Here is a 13,166-nt window from a genome sequence, read left to right on the forward strand (position 1 = left end):
TATTTTTCTTTTGTTAAATATCATTTTTTAGTAACTTTGGTTAGACTTAAACTTATTAGTCTTAAGTATGGCTAGATCGTAATCTTCTATGATATCTCAGTAAAGAAACAATATATTAAATATAATAATATGTATATTTAATATATTATACGTAATATATATAGGTTTATATAGTAAAGCATTGCTGCTTTGTAGCGCACTAAAGAAACGCAACACCCAGTAAGTATCCTAGATGACGACTTACAACCGCGAAGGCTTCGGGGCCGCATAGGTAGAGCTCAACTTTCAGAACAAAGGAACTGACTTGTTTTCTGCTAATAACTTGATACTTGTTTTATTATAATTGTATATTACCGGAGAAGCAATTTACGTTCATTGTTCTTTGTAATAAAATATCACTACTTAATTAAATATTAAGGACATTTTGAAAAAGTCTTACTTGTGTAATAAAGAAGTACATTTCTAAGTTAATAGTCGTATAATCCAGTTTCACATCGACTAGGGAAATTATTTGGACCTACTGTAGAGATTTTCAATTTCCAATATAGATTCAAATATTTTTATGAAATAAAAATGATCAGTTCTTTAAGATTATATTCCTACTAAACTATTATTATTTCTGCGGGTTTGACACTGATTTATTGCTTTGATTATTGCTTTGTTCACCAAGCCACGTAGTTGTAATAACGTTGTTAAATATTAAAGACCTTGTTTACTTCGTGTAGACCACATACTTAAAGTACGGAGATATCAGTGAACAAATATATAATGTGAATTTTTAAAGTCTTCACAGAATGTCAATTTGAAAGTTGTAGGAAATCGAACCTGCTCCCTGGGAACTTGCACGTGGCTAATCGTCACGCTATTTTTAATGAATGCGTGTCCGTCTGTCATTATGCTACAAGGTTAAAATAACATTTATTGAAATTGTAAATATTTAAAAATCGTAAGTACGAATCTAGGTTTCAAAACTTTAATAGTAGCTTCAGTTGATTTAGACCGCAATATTTATAGACGAAAAATTAATTTTATTAATTTAAACAACTTGTACATATAGTAATTCTAAAATACCTAGTAACAAACCTTAAAATTGAATAATTAGATAATATAATCTTTTAATAATAATTAAAAGGGGTCCCTCTAGGCAAGGTTCCGAAGATACTGGCAGCGTTCCCCCTTTGAATAGCTAGACTAATTCTTTGTGATGTGTTGTTCTCCTGTGATGTCGACTAACCTTTTTTTTGACGAAAAATTTATATCAAAAGTATACTTGCTCTGAAAGCTGTACTTGGAATTGGGAGTCCTAAAAATCTAATTTTAGGAATAACATTCTAGATAAGGCGTTGTCTTTTATATTCTTTGTACAAAAATATTAATTAAGTTTTCTGTTATTTCAGATGAAAATCGCAATTGACTACACTTGGATTTCTTAAGGTAAATGGTATTTTTATTAAGTAACTAAACCAGCTTATTTTTATGTTGTTACATAGGTAGTAAAAAATCAAATTAATTAACTGTTAGAATCTATTCAATTCTACGACCATGAAATAAATTTAGAATCATTCGTTTTTACTGAAGAACTTAAATGTAGAATGTGCTACCTATAAATGATATGATCTTTTGGTGTTGCCATATACGAATACTTGCAAAACGAAAGGGATCAACCGATCGGTCAGTGGACGGAAAAAGGGATCGTCTTCCTATTTTCCTTTGCCATAACTCTTAATTGGATCTCCTCTGAATCTCACCGCAGACAGCCCCCGTGTATATCTACTACCCGTGTTTTCACCTAAGTTAATTTATCATTTATTATAATTTGTTTCAAGATTTCCAATGGATTAACGGGTTTATTGAAATGGAATTGCCCTCAAAGCATTATTTTGTATTTCTACGTGCTTTAAAATGCCTTGGAAAATAAAGTACTAATTTAGAATTAAGTCTATGACCGTAGGAAAGGTTATTTCCTGTCAAACAGAAATCAATGGTTAAGAGAAACAATTCTGTCATTATGTATGAGTTGAGTTGTTGTATGTATGAGATAGTGGACGAACTTTAATTGTTTACGAAGAGGTACAAGAAAATGGAGCCAGAAAGTACTAATGTAAATTCTAAGTGCCCAAGGTTGAATAAACAAAAAATATGGTGTATCCACACTGTAGTTTTCGTCTGTACAGATTAAGGAAACATGGTACATGGCAGAGTGGCTCAGTGCAGACAGGAATGGCAGGATTTGGAGGAGGCCTTTTGTTAAAAATGGCTCACAGATATCTAAAAATAATGATATAGAAATTAAAATGTGTTTAAGTGGAATAATATTTTTAAAAAAATATCTGTGAAGATCACAATAAAGTAATTTTTGTGCGGTGCATAGGCATCCATAAAATACCTATAATAGACAAAAATTGGAATAAATAGAAGACTAATATAATTAATCCTCACTCGCCTTGTGGGTTTTGTGTTCATACAAAATTTCGATTTGGGTAACAGTTTAGTTAATCATAGCCCCGTATATTTGTAGTGTAATATAAATATGTTGATTGCAGACAAACAGAAGCCGTAGTAAAGAATGGATTTACGTTTGTCTACCGAAGTGTTTATTTCAAATAACTTTTTTGTTACATACTTTCAAAAATAAATGTTGTATCCATTAATCCATTAACATATTGATTCATGGATGGGGTGTTTATTCCTTTATTGGTAAATTACAAAGGTATTTCTTTTCATCAAATAAAAAAACGGTACAGATTTTAATACAAAAAATATTTGGTATAATATAAAATGTAGGAAAATGATTGAACGTTTAACAGAACTTTACCTTTCAATAATTTATTACGTAATCCTATAGGTAAGAATAAAAAACAATTATACTAAACATATAGCCAGTATGGAATACATAATATGAAGAAAATGGTTCAAATATCACACAGAGAAAAAAACTATTTAATACAATTAAACTTAGTAATACCTATGTTGGGGGTTTTGTGTGATAGTGTGAATGTGTGGGTACATATGTACCTACCTACGTGAGAGTGTCCTATCCTATATGTACTTAAATATCACGACTATTAAAATAAGGTAATCGTAGATAATCTTACTTATACAATCTCTATTTATTTTATTGCATTTAGTAATTAAACCACGGATTAAAATTAATAAGAAGAAGATATTGAGGTGTGGATACAGTTGGTGTGGTCAGCTAGAGATGTCTCTCGCTAAACACGTTTAATTTAAATATGTTGGCTTAGCTCTAGCTCTTGTCTATGCCTATCTATCCTTGCATCTAACGCAAACAATATGCATATGAAACATTCAGTTTTCCATTGAGGCGTACTGAGCTAAAATTTAAATTTTACGCGTCCATATTTTTGAATAATTTCGAAATAGAGCGGGCTGTGTCGTAATATTTTGATAAACATTTTTCTGTTTTTGGCGGTTTTTAAAACAATTCCATCCTTTTGTTTGTTTCCTTTTTGTATGCAAACTAATGTGTATTGAAAAAATGTTTCGTGCCACTGAATTCCGGATTTATTCCTCGTAATCGTCCATTAATAAAAGTTTGTGATTGGTTTTGACAGAATAAAACTACAGTAATTTTAATATAACAACAGAAATTGAAAAATTTGTAATCTAATTGTGAATTAAGACGTCATAAATTTTACATTTTATAACTCGAACTCGAATTATCAAAAAGATTATGCTTGCACATATGTTTAGTAAAATTTTCTATTATGTCGAATTTGTTGGAGAATAGTTACGCTCTTTTGCTGAAGAACCCTTAGTTGAATTAATTCGGAAATACTTCAGTGGGCAGCTGGTTCCACATAGTGGTGGTAAAAACGCTCAGTAGTTTGAATCTTGTTGTTGAATTTAAAAAAACGACATTGCTACATCCCTAGGTCATGGCTAGAAAGCCATACAGAAGTATCTGTGTAATTTTAAGGTTCTTAATAGGCATGTGATCCGCCATCTGCCTTCTGTCCCTAATTTTCTTTACCGTAGGTATACCGCTGTGAATATATATGAAATTCGTCTCAGAAAGTCGTGCTTGAAGCCGACACTGCTCACAAAGTTATTAAGTTTAAGTCTAATCAACGGTATAGAACCCTATATACTCTGCATTCAGATACGTTGCTAGAGTTTGCAAAATCTTGTTAAAAATTGGTATGGGTATACCTAAGTTGGGTAACTCAATGTCATCAGCCAATATATACAAAGTATTATTAAATTTTATTAGGATTACAATTTATTTAAAAAGAATGGAACGTCTTTTATTTGATCACCCAATTTCAGTACTTTATTTTATATATACTTAAGTTAATAAAAAAAACAATATATGTTTAAACAGTCCTTTGGCATGTCACAATCCCGAAAACCAACAATCAAGTGACTATTAAACATTATCATTGATTTAAGAAAACTTCTTTATTTAATATAATCTGTGATGTACATAGGTATACTACAACTTTCTTAATGCAAAGTTCACCACTTTATTAAAGGAAAGAAAAGAAACTTTGTGTTTGTTTTATTCGTCAGTCTATACATATACCTACATATGTTATAAAAGTCAATGGTTTGTACAAAAAAGGCACTCGACACGCTGTTGAATACACTTGTATTCACACTTACGATAAGCGTAAGTGGCTGTTACATGTGATAATCGAACACACGATCCAAAAAGGATTTTATTTTTGGACCGACATTTTCTGAATCCATTGATGGACAAGCCAGGTTTTGATGTTTATACAAGAGCAAATACGAGAATGAGCCTGATTAAACAAATAAAATGCTTCTAAAGCGTTAGAGAGAGAGAAGAATTGGCAAGGAACTCTCTGCCAGCCATTTAAATCGCCTAAATTTATGAACGCAAAATCTATAGATAACATATAAAGTTACTTTGACAGAACTAATAGATCAAAACCAAATTTATACATATAATGTATCACCTCACCGCCCATCGTGCCCAACTGAGCAGCCAAAGAAATCTAAAGGCAGTTTTTGTCGCACAATGTGCAACCCACTGAAGTATTTCTGAACCAATTCAACTTAGGGTCCTTCAAGAAAAGATCGTACTAATTCTTAAAAAGCCAGCAACGTACTCGCAAGCCTTCTGGAAACGTGAGTTCATGGAAGGCGGTATCACTTCACATCAAGTGAAGAAGGCCCGTGTGCCTTTTATTGCATAAAATAATAAAAATATGTAAATAGTGAACAATAATAGTCAATAAAGTGTTCGTTTATTGTTTTGATTGATTGACGTACATATTATTAATCTCCCATTTGAGTTAAAGACGACTGTGAGTATCAAGTTTAAATACCAATTTACGTGAACTGATACACTGTCGAATACGTTTAATACATCGAATTTCGTATTCCGCGTAAAATTTTGGCAATTGCCGGAAATCACGCTGCGAATCGACGCTTCAAGCGTAACTTCCGCTTACCCATTAGCCGTTAAATCGTTATCACTTTCGATTATACGTTATTCTTTATAATAATATAGTATAGTGAAGATTTTTAACTACGTCATAATTTATCATATATGTCAGAGATTATGTATAATAACACATGATGACATTTATCAGAATGACACCTCGCAAGATATCTTACAGGTTGTTAAATGTTAATGTTACTTTGTCTTTCTTTAATGTTAATTTGACAGTAGTGAGTTGAATCAATCGCTGAGTTTAGTTGCTGTGTACTCGGCTCCTGTTTTAAAAATTAAATAAAAACTTCGGGCGACGATATTGATAAATGGCAAATTTAAATCGCTTCGATTCTACGACATAATTAGTTTATTTTATTATAGTTTTATTAGTGTAGTTGGTTTCTCCAGTATCCATCATGAGACCGTCTTGGGACTGCTATGTTCTCTAATCTCCATGTTCATAAAAACTAAGGAGTCTACATTTAGTCTATTAATCCTACTTAAAAAAGTAGTGTTCAGCGTGTATTTGATAAAAATTAAACAGTAATACGCTCTATAAAAATACATTTAATTGTCTTGACAAGACCAATCAAAAGAAAAGAGAGAGATAAATAATACTACTACATATTTAGTTCGTTTTAGTTAATTTTTTTAGTTCGTTAATAAAAAGAGACAAACTCGTATAGATAAGTAATATTTTATGTAGTTGTAAAAAAAACAAATTAATATTACATTCTAAGTACTATCATCTCCGTTAAATAAATGTTATACTTAAAATGTAAGTATACTTCCATGATACAAAATTCCAATAATACTAATTGCCTATTACTGAAAGTAAAAGTATTGGGGAGATAAGGTGTCACAAGTGGGTCACAAGATAAGAAATTGACGATTAAGCTCACTACACACATGTTTGACGCGGGTACTACACATTTAATACTTTTTTCATAACATCGCGTTTTAACAGAAGTAATTAACTCATTTGGATCATAATTTAAACAGGGCAAGGCCTCCCATACACGTTTTTACAGAATACGCAGATGAGAGTCCTCATAGACGCTTTGAAGCTGGGTTCTGACCAATGATACGAGGTGTAATGTAACATTCGCATCGAGCATGTAACGCTAGGATCTAAAATCGGCGTAACATGCTCTTAGCTCCATATTTGCCACTCCCAAGCAGTCAGAGAAAGTGGATGTGTTGAGATCTTTGATTCTATTTAATTATTGTTTTTTCCAAACTTCTTATTCTTTGTCCCACACCATTTTTTCAAGAAATAATACGAGAGAAACGACGTGTGCGCATGTGTAATGACGACTTTACGCGTACGGGTGAAGCTGGATTCCCCGTACGTACTGTCCAAGAATGCTTGCTGTGTAACGAAATAACCGTTAGTCTGGCATTCGTTTTTCATACGATTTCTATTTTCCTCTCAAACAAGAACTAAATTTGACAAGAAATATAATAAATGGATTTTGATGACACTTTTATTAAAAATAATTCAAAATTAATGAAAGGAAAATACTAAATTTTTCTCAATGTAAATTAAAAATTCAGAAACTGCTAATTAATCAACTTCAACGCCCAAATTCTAAAGAATTTATAACAAAAACTGTCATCTTTTCATGACGCGTATAAAAACAAATAGTGTGCTTTTATTACCCGAAAATAATGATGAAACTGATCTCACTGAAATTAATTTTAATTCGAGATTTTATTGTATAATAAAAATTACACAATAATAAAAACATTGTACGCTTTAAGTTTAATTTTGAATATTTAATACAACTATTTAATGAAACTCTCATTACATTCGAATCCCGTTTGTTTTATACAATTAAATGTACTATTTTATTGTAGTCATTGCTGCTAATAAATTTTATTGTGTTTTACTGATGTCCGCAAGAGTACAGTGTTACCTTATTAAAAGTTTGTTTTTATTGATTTGATTTTTCTCATTCGTCAACAACATTCGTCGTTTTTGTTTAATTTTTGTTTAGTTTCTTAAGTTTATTTTTTTTACTAGTGTTTTTTTTTGTTTTGTCAAATAATGTCATGTTTGCCTATAAGTGTTTGTCACATTTATAATTGTATTTAGTGATTTTCTATTTTTAGCGATGTAACAGTGTGCCAAGCGTTGGCAAGCTTTTTTATCAATAAAAAAAAACAACATATCACCAGTCTTTGACAGACCACGATTGCGAAACAGCATTCAACAGTTATGTAAATAAAAATATTTAATGATATATAGGTAGCCAAGCTCTTTCCGGAATCCCACAAGTTTCCTAGGCACTTGGCTGGGTTCACCGAGCGACCTTGCTGCTGCGAAGATATCTGTCCATCAGGAAGTCCACATTCCAGGACTTCATGGGTGACAGATTCCACTGCGTTGAAACAGCCTCTTTAAAAAGGGACTGCTGCCGTGCTTGGGACAAATAAATGTTTATTGAAAAGACATTGGCCCGTAATTATACCTGTCATTATTTTGAGATTACTTACTGCTTTTCTGGGATAATAAATACATGAAATTTATGCTCTTCAATTCAATGCTCTTTAAAAAGCGGTAAATACGTTTGATAGTCATTAAACAAAAACGAATTACAACGGGGTTGCTCTTATTTCGCTGCAAAATACGATTTTCAAAACCTTTCTATAGAAATATGGATGCTTTTCGTTGCTTTGAATTTTCACATTCTTGTTTGACGAAAACATTAATTATTGCCCTCCTTTAGAAAGATAAATTATTATTTAAATTGATATTTAAATATTGATGGCTGGAAGTATTTCACTGTCCGCTATGCAAGACACTTTCCACTACGAACTAGCGTACTGTGGAATCGAGTCCCGATGGGGATAATCCCTGGGAAAAACGACCTCCAATTGTTTATAGAAAGAGGTCGGCAACGCATCCATCCGTTGCCGATGGTTTGGGCGTCCTATAGGCTCGTTTGTCCTATTCTATAAAAAATGTGTTTTTAGTATATTTTTATATAATAGAAGGCGGGCGGGCAAAACGTGATATCAAGTGATACCGCCGCCCATGGACACTCACATTGCTAAAAGGCTCGATAGTGCGTTACCGGTATTTTAAGTATCACTTTTCTGCGTCTATGGTATGGTATGACTCAGTTTTTGCACTAGAACCTTGAATTCTGTGCGTAGATATATCTTGTTTTCTTAGGTGTCCGTGTAAAATTAGTGCACAGCCGAAAATAGTATCTACCCCCGTCGAAAGTAGCACTTGCAATGAAATAAAAAAAAGTCGTTTCTAAGTAAAGTAAAGTAGTTCTGTATTTCTCTTTATTTGGGAACAAATTTTATTTGGATAGGAATTTACACAACTTACGTAAGAAGCGGAAACGCTATAAAAAGAAATTGTCGTCATGTGTGTGATAATTAATAAAGGGAATGTATGACGTCATGCATGACGTGTGTGCTAAGTGAAGAGTAACCGTTTTATTACAAAATTAGGTTTTCCGTTGTTAACAACTTTACCCTTAATATATACCGCGAAAAAATACCTTTAACTAGTATATAATAAGCATCTTAATCCTTTTTAACTGACTTCAAATAATGGTAATAGTTTGATGCGGTATTGTTGAATTGTGTGAATGTATGTTTGTTCACTAACTAGTTTTCAAATTGGAAAGCTATGTTCAATGTATTTTTGGAGTTGGAATAGGCATTTTACATCATCGGATTGTTTCATCATTGGAGGTCAGAACATAACACAAAATCTACCATCCGTATCACCTCGATGTCCGCCGTTTCACAACTGTTTTAAGGCAGTTTTTGCGCGCACCACCACGATGTGGAACTAGCTGCCCACTGAAGTATTTCCGAACCAATTCGACTGAGGGTTCTTCAAGAAAGTAGCGTACCAATTCTTCAAAGGCCACCAACGTATTTGCTAGCCCTTTAAAAACGGACGGAGTCGTTTCCCTACCACCTTTGTTATATACAAAAAAAATATAAAACAAAATCGCTTTTCGTCTGTAAGTACGCTTAAACTTATAAGTTTCTAAGGGTACGAAATAAGAAAAAATATGTATTTCGAAATCTCTGCAGGATCCTAGAATTATAAATTAAATATGGTGTTCGTTGATTAGTTTTTAAATAATAAATCTTCGAGGTGGAAACGAAAATTAATTCTTTATTCCCTAGTCGTGCATTGTATACTTAGAATTCACTGCATTTATTTATATGAACAGTTCATTGGCTCGGTCATTGCATTAGCCATGCTGCTGTGCCGACAACAGTACAGTTTAAACAGTCGGAATGTATTTTAATAACAAAAAACGTGTGTCTACTTATTTAGGTACACGCGTAAGATAAAAATCTTTCCAGATGTTTATTCTACGTTTGTAGAAAAAACGACACTAACAATAGTAAGAAGCTATTTAATACATTGAATTGGTTTGATTATAACGCATTATGTAGTTAAATAAAGTTCATATAAATTTCATCTAAAAGGAATATTTTTGTCAATGTAATAGGAGGCAATAAAAACATAACATTCTAGCTGCGTTTATGTGCTAATCACGTGACATTACTTTGAAAAAAATTCAATGAATAAAAATAGATGGTCATAACATAATTATCATATTTATGTCAAACTAAATAGAATCGCTATAATGTAATACTGTTAAAACTATTCTGCGTTCTGAAAGATCGACTCAATCAGTTTATATCTAAAGTGAATATAACTGTTTGCATTGATAGTTTATTTTACGGTTAGGTGAAGTTATCTGTCGAAGTAATTTATCGCTTACCGAAAATAGATTTTATTCGTTACTAACTAAGAATATCATTTAATTTAAAAAAATATATAAATAAAAGAAACAAAATACGTTTATTAAAGAACATAAGATAGACAGGTATCACTTATTCCACGTCATTAAATTTGAACCTGTAGGCATCCCTACTCATCAGCAAAGAAGACAGACAGACGAGAGTAAAAGCCGGTGTAAAAAGACGTACTCTTTTAAAAAAAACAACACATATTTTAAAACAAATATAGCAAATTAATTGGAAGTAGCCTGCCCAGCACTAGTCTAATAATCGCTAACAAGATAATCGCTTATTTTATAGTGAGCCTTTTTAAACAGCTTTTTTTAAAACATTTCTTAAATTTATTAAAAGGCAGAGACAAAAGAGCCTCTGGGATTTTATTAAAGACTAGCTGACCTGGCAAACGTCGTCTTGCCAAACTACTACCTTTAACTCAGCGCCATCTGTTAGAATTGTATCAAATAATAAACAAATGTTAATGTTATCGTAATTTTAGTAAGGATGCCTATTTTTTTGAAAATGAAATATAGCCTATGTCACTCAGGAATGATGTAGCTTTCCAACAGTGAAAGAATTTTTCAAATCTGCCAAGTAGTTTCGGAGCCTATTCAATTCATACAAACAAACAAACAAAAAATCAAACCTTTCCTCTTTATAATATTAGTATAGAAGAGTATCCCTTTTCCTAAAAAAGAAGAAAATAATCGCTTAACCTTCTAAATAAATAATCAATCGTTTTTTTTTAAAGTTGTACATTCAGTTTGATTAATTATAAAAAAAAACTAATAAATAGTCTACCCAAACAGATATTAGATAGTCTAACTCTAACAAACATAAACTCTAAATTTAAAAAAATATTTTATATGCATTTGTCGCGCTCCTAAACAAGATTGCTGGTTACATTAATACAAAACACAGCGGTTTTCTAACTTACTGTGATATATTATTTTATAAAATAAAGAATAAAAACATTAACCCTATAACTTCTATTAGAATCGGTACTTATACAAAGACAGGCTAAGTCTATAACAATATTCGTGTCGTTCTGTCGAGCCATAGAGTAGTCCGCAAGCTCGCTTACTGACCGTAACTACATTATCTCGCCTTCCACTGGTCAGTAATAGTCCGCTTTACTTAAGCTGACTTGGGGCACTTTTGATAGCTTATTTGAATGAAACAAGAAAACTCAAGTTATTTATAGCACATTGAATTGCTTAATTTATTTTAATGAAATTAATTATTATGTTAAGTATTATTCGAATAAATGTCGCAGACTGTGGATGGAGATTATAAATTTGTTGCATTGTCACGTAAATTTTTGTTTTTCTATGTAGAGGTATAAGTACTTAAGAAGAATTTACACGCAAATAAAAACAATAAATATGGAAAAATGAAATTAAGATCCTATCGATTTAATTGTAAAAAGAGCGAGCAATTTATTTATTTTGTACTAATATCAATTATTTGAATAAATATTCACACTTTTAATTAATATGAACAATAATTAAAAAGAAAGTTATAATGATGCAGTAGGTACTAAGCGATCTCTTTCAGACAACCCTTATTATAGAAAAGTAAAAAAAGTGTTAAATGTGGACATAATATAGATGTCTGTATTCTATATAATGAACGAGTAAGCTTCAAACTACGATACAAGGTATCTACAGGAGATACCTGTCAAACCTATTTCCTTTGACATTTCATCTAGAATTTTCCCAATTTACCAGCTCTAAATGAAAGTAGTACTATCAAAAGATCTGGATATCTGTATACAAGTAATTACCCTAAAAGTCGAATGTCAATATTTCTTTTTTGGCTCTTTACTTATATGGAATATTAATTTTCTTGTTCGATCTAAAGATAATCAAATTTTCTGTATAAAACGGTCACACACGTATAGCCAATATAGAAACGCGAAAATAATTTATAATTATTTAAAATACACTATTCTGACTGTTGTTCAACAAGGGCCATGCTTGGGGCCTCTTTCATTTGTAAAGTATTCAAAACGTCGCACTTTATTTATTTAATCACGTGATTATCGCGTTAATAAAAAAGTATTGCTTGTGCTCATGGGCGACGATTATACACGTCATTGTTGTATTAACGAAATAACCCGCAACTACATAAGGCTATAAACAGAAATTATATTCAACAAACGTATAAGGTTCTGATTGCGTTGAAACAGAGTTCGTGTGGTGAGCTATTAATATGGAATAATTTACAAAACAAACATTGTACCGGATGCGATTAGCAGGCCTTTGATTGGTGTTCAATCAACATCCGGGTGTCGAGCTAATGCATGATCGATGTGCTAGTGGTGTTCGCGTTCATCAATGTCGATAAATTTTCATCTTTTGTTCTCCTGCTAATTTATTTACTTTTAAATACTGCAAACGATCGATGTGAAGCAAGATAATATTCTTTATTTGTTTAGTTATAAGTTAAACTGTCACGCCTGTGCGTGCCCGCAAAATGTTTCCTACATCCATACAGTTATACGAATATAAAAAATGTTTAATTAGAAATATAAGATTACTGGTCTTTATATAGGTCTTTATATGCTCTTTTGTTTATGCGCACGAACATGTATTTTTCAAATCCACATTATATTTATTTGACGGTAATGTAATACCTTAGTACCTATGTAAAGTATAATAAATATTTGGCTTTTTAAAGTTTTATACAACCGCGCAGATGTTTTGTTACCGCCGCCCATGGACACTTAATGCCAGAGCGCTCGCGAATGCGTTGCCGCTCTTTAAATGTAAATGTATGCTATGCTGAAAATAAATAAATGTGCAATTAATATGGGAATTCCTTTCCCAGGACCTCTCAAAAGAGATTACCCAGCCCAGAGTTTTTTTTTCTATCAGTACCACAAATACTTTAAAAAATTAATGGTTAATACATAACTGCTGCTAACAATATAAACTGCTGTACACAAATT

The 13,166-nt window shown here is 31.8% G+C and overlaps 1 protein-coding gene across 1 annotated transcript in view; it reads left to right on the top strand.

Moving 5' to 3' along the window:
• LOC111000072 overlaps positions 1 to 13,166 on the top strand; it is a 166,660-nt gene that overhangs the window by 105,635 nt on the left and 47,859 nt on the right. Inside the window, exon 2 of the mRNA XM_022269414.2 lies at positions 1,398 to 1,434. The gene's annotated coding sequence lies outside the window, so the exon portion shown is untranslated. The remainder of the gene's footprint in view (positions 1 to 1,397; positions 1,435 to 13,166) is intronic.

This window comes from Pieris rapae, chromosome 16 (genome assembly GCF_905147795.1).
Source record: "Pieris rapae chromosome 16, ilPieRapa1.1, whole genome shotgun sequence".
NCBI lineage: Eukaryota > Metazoa > Arthropoda > Insecta > Lepidoptera > Pieridae > Pieris > Pieris rapae.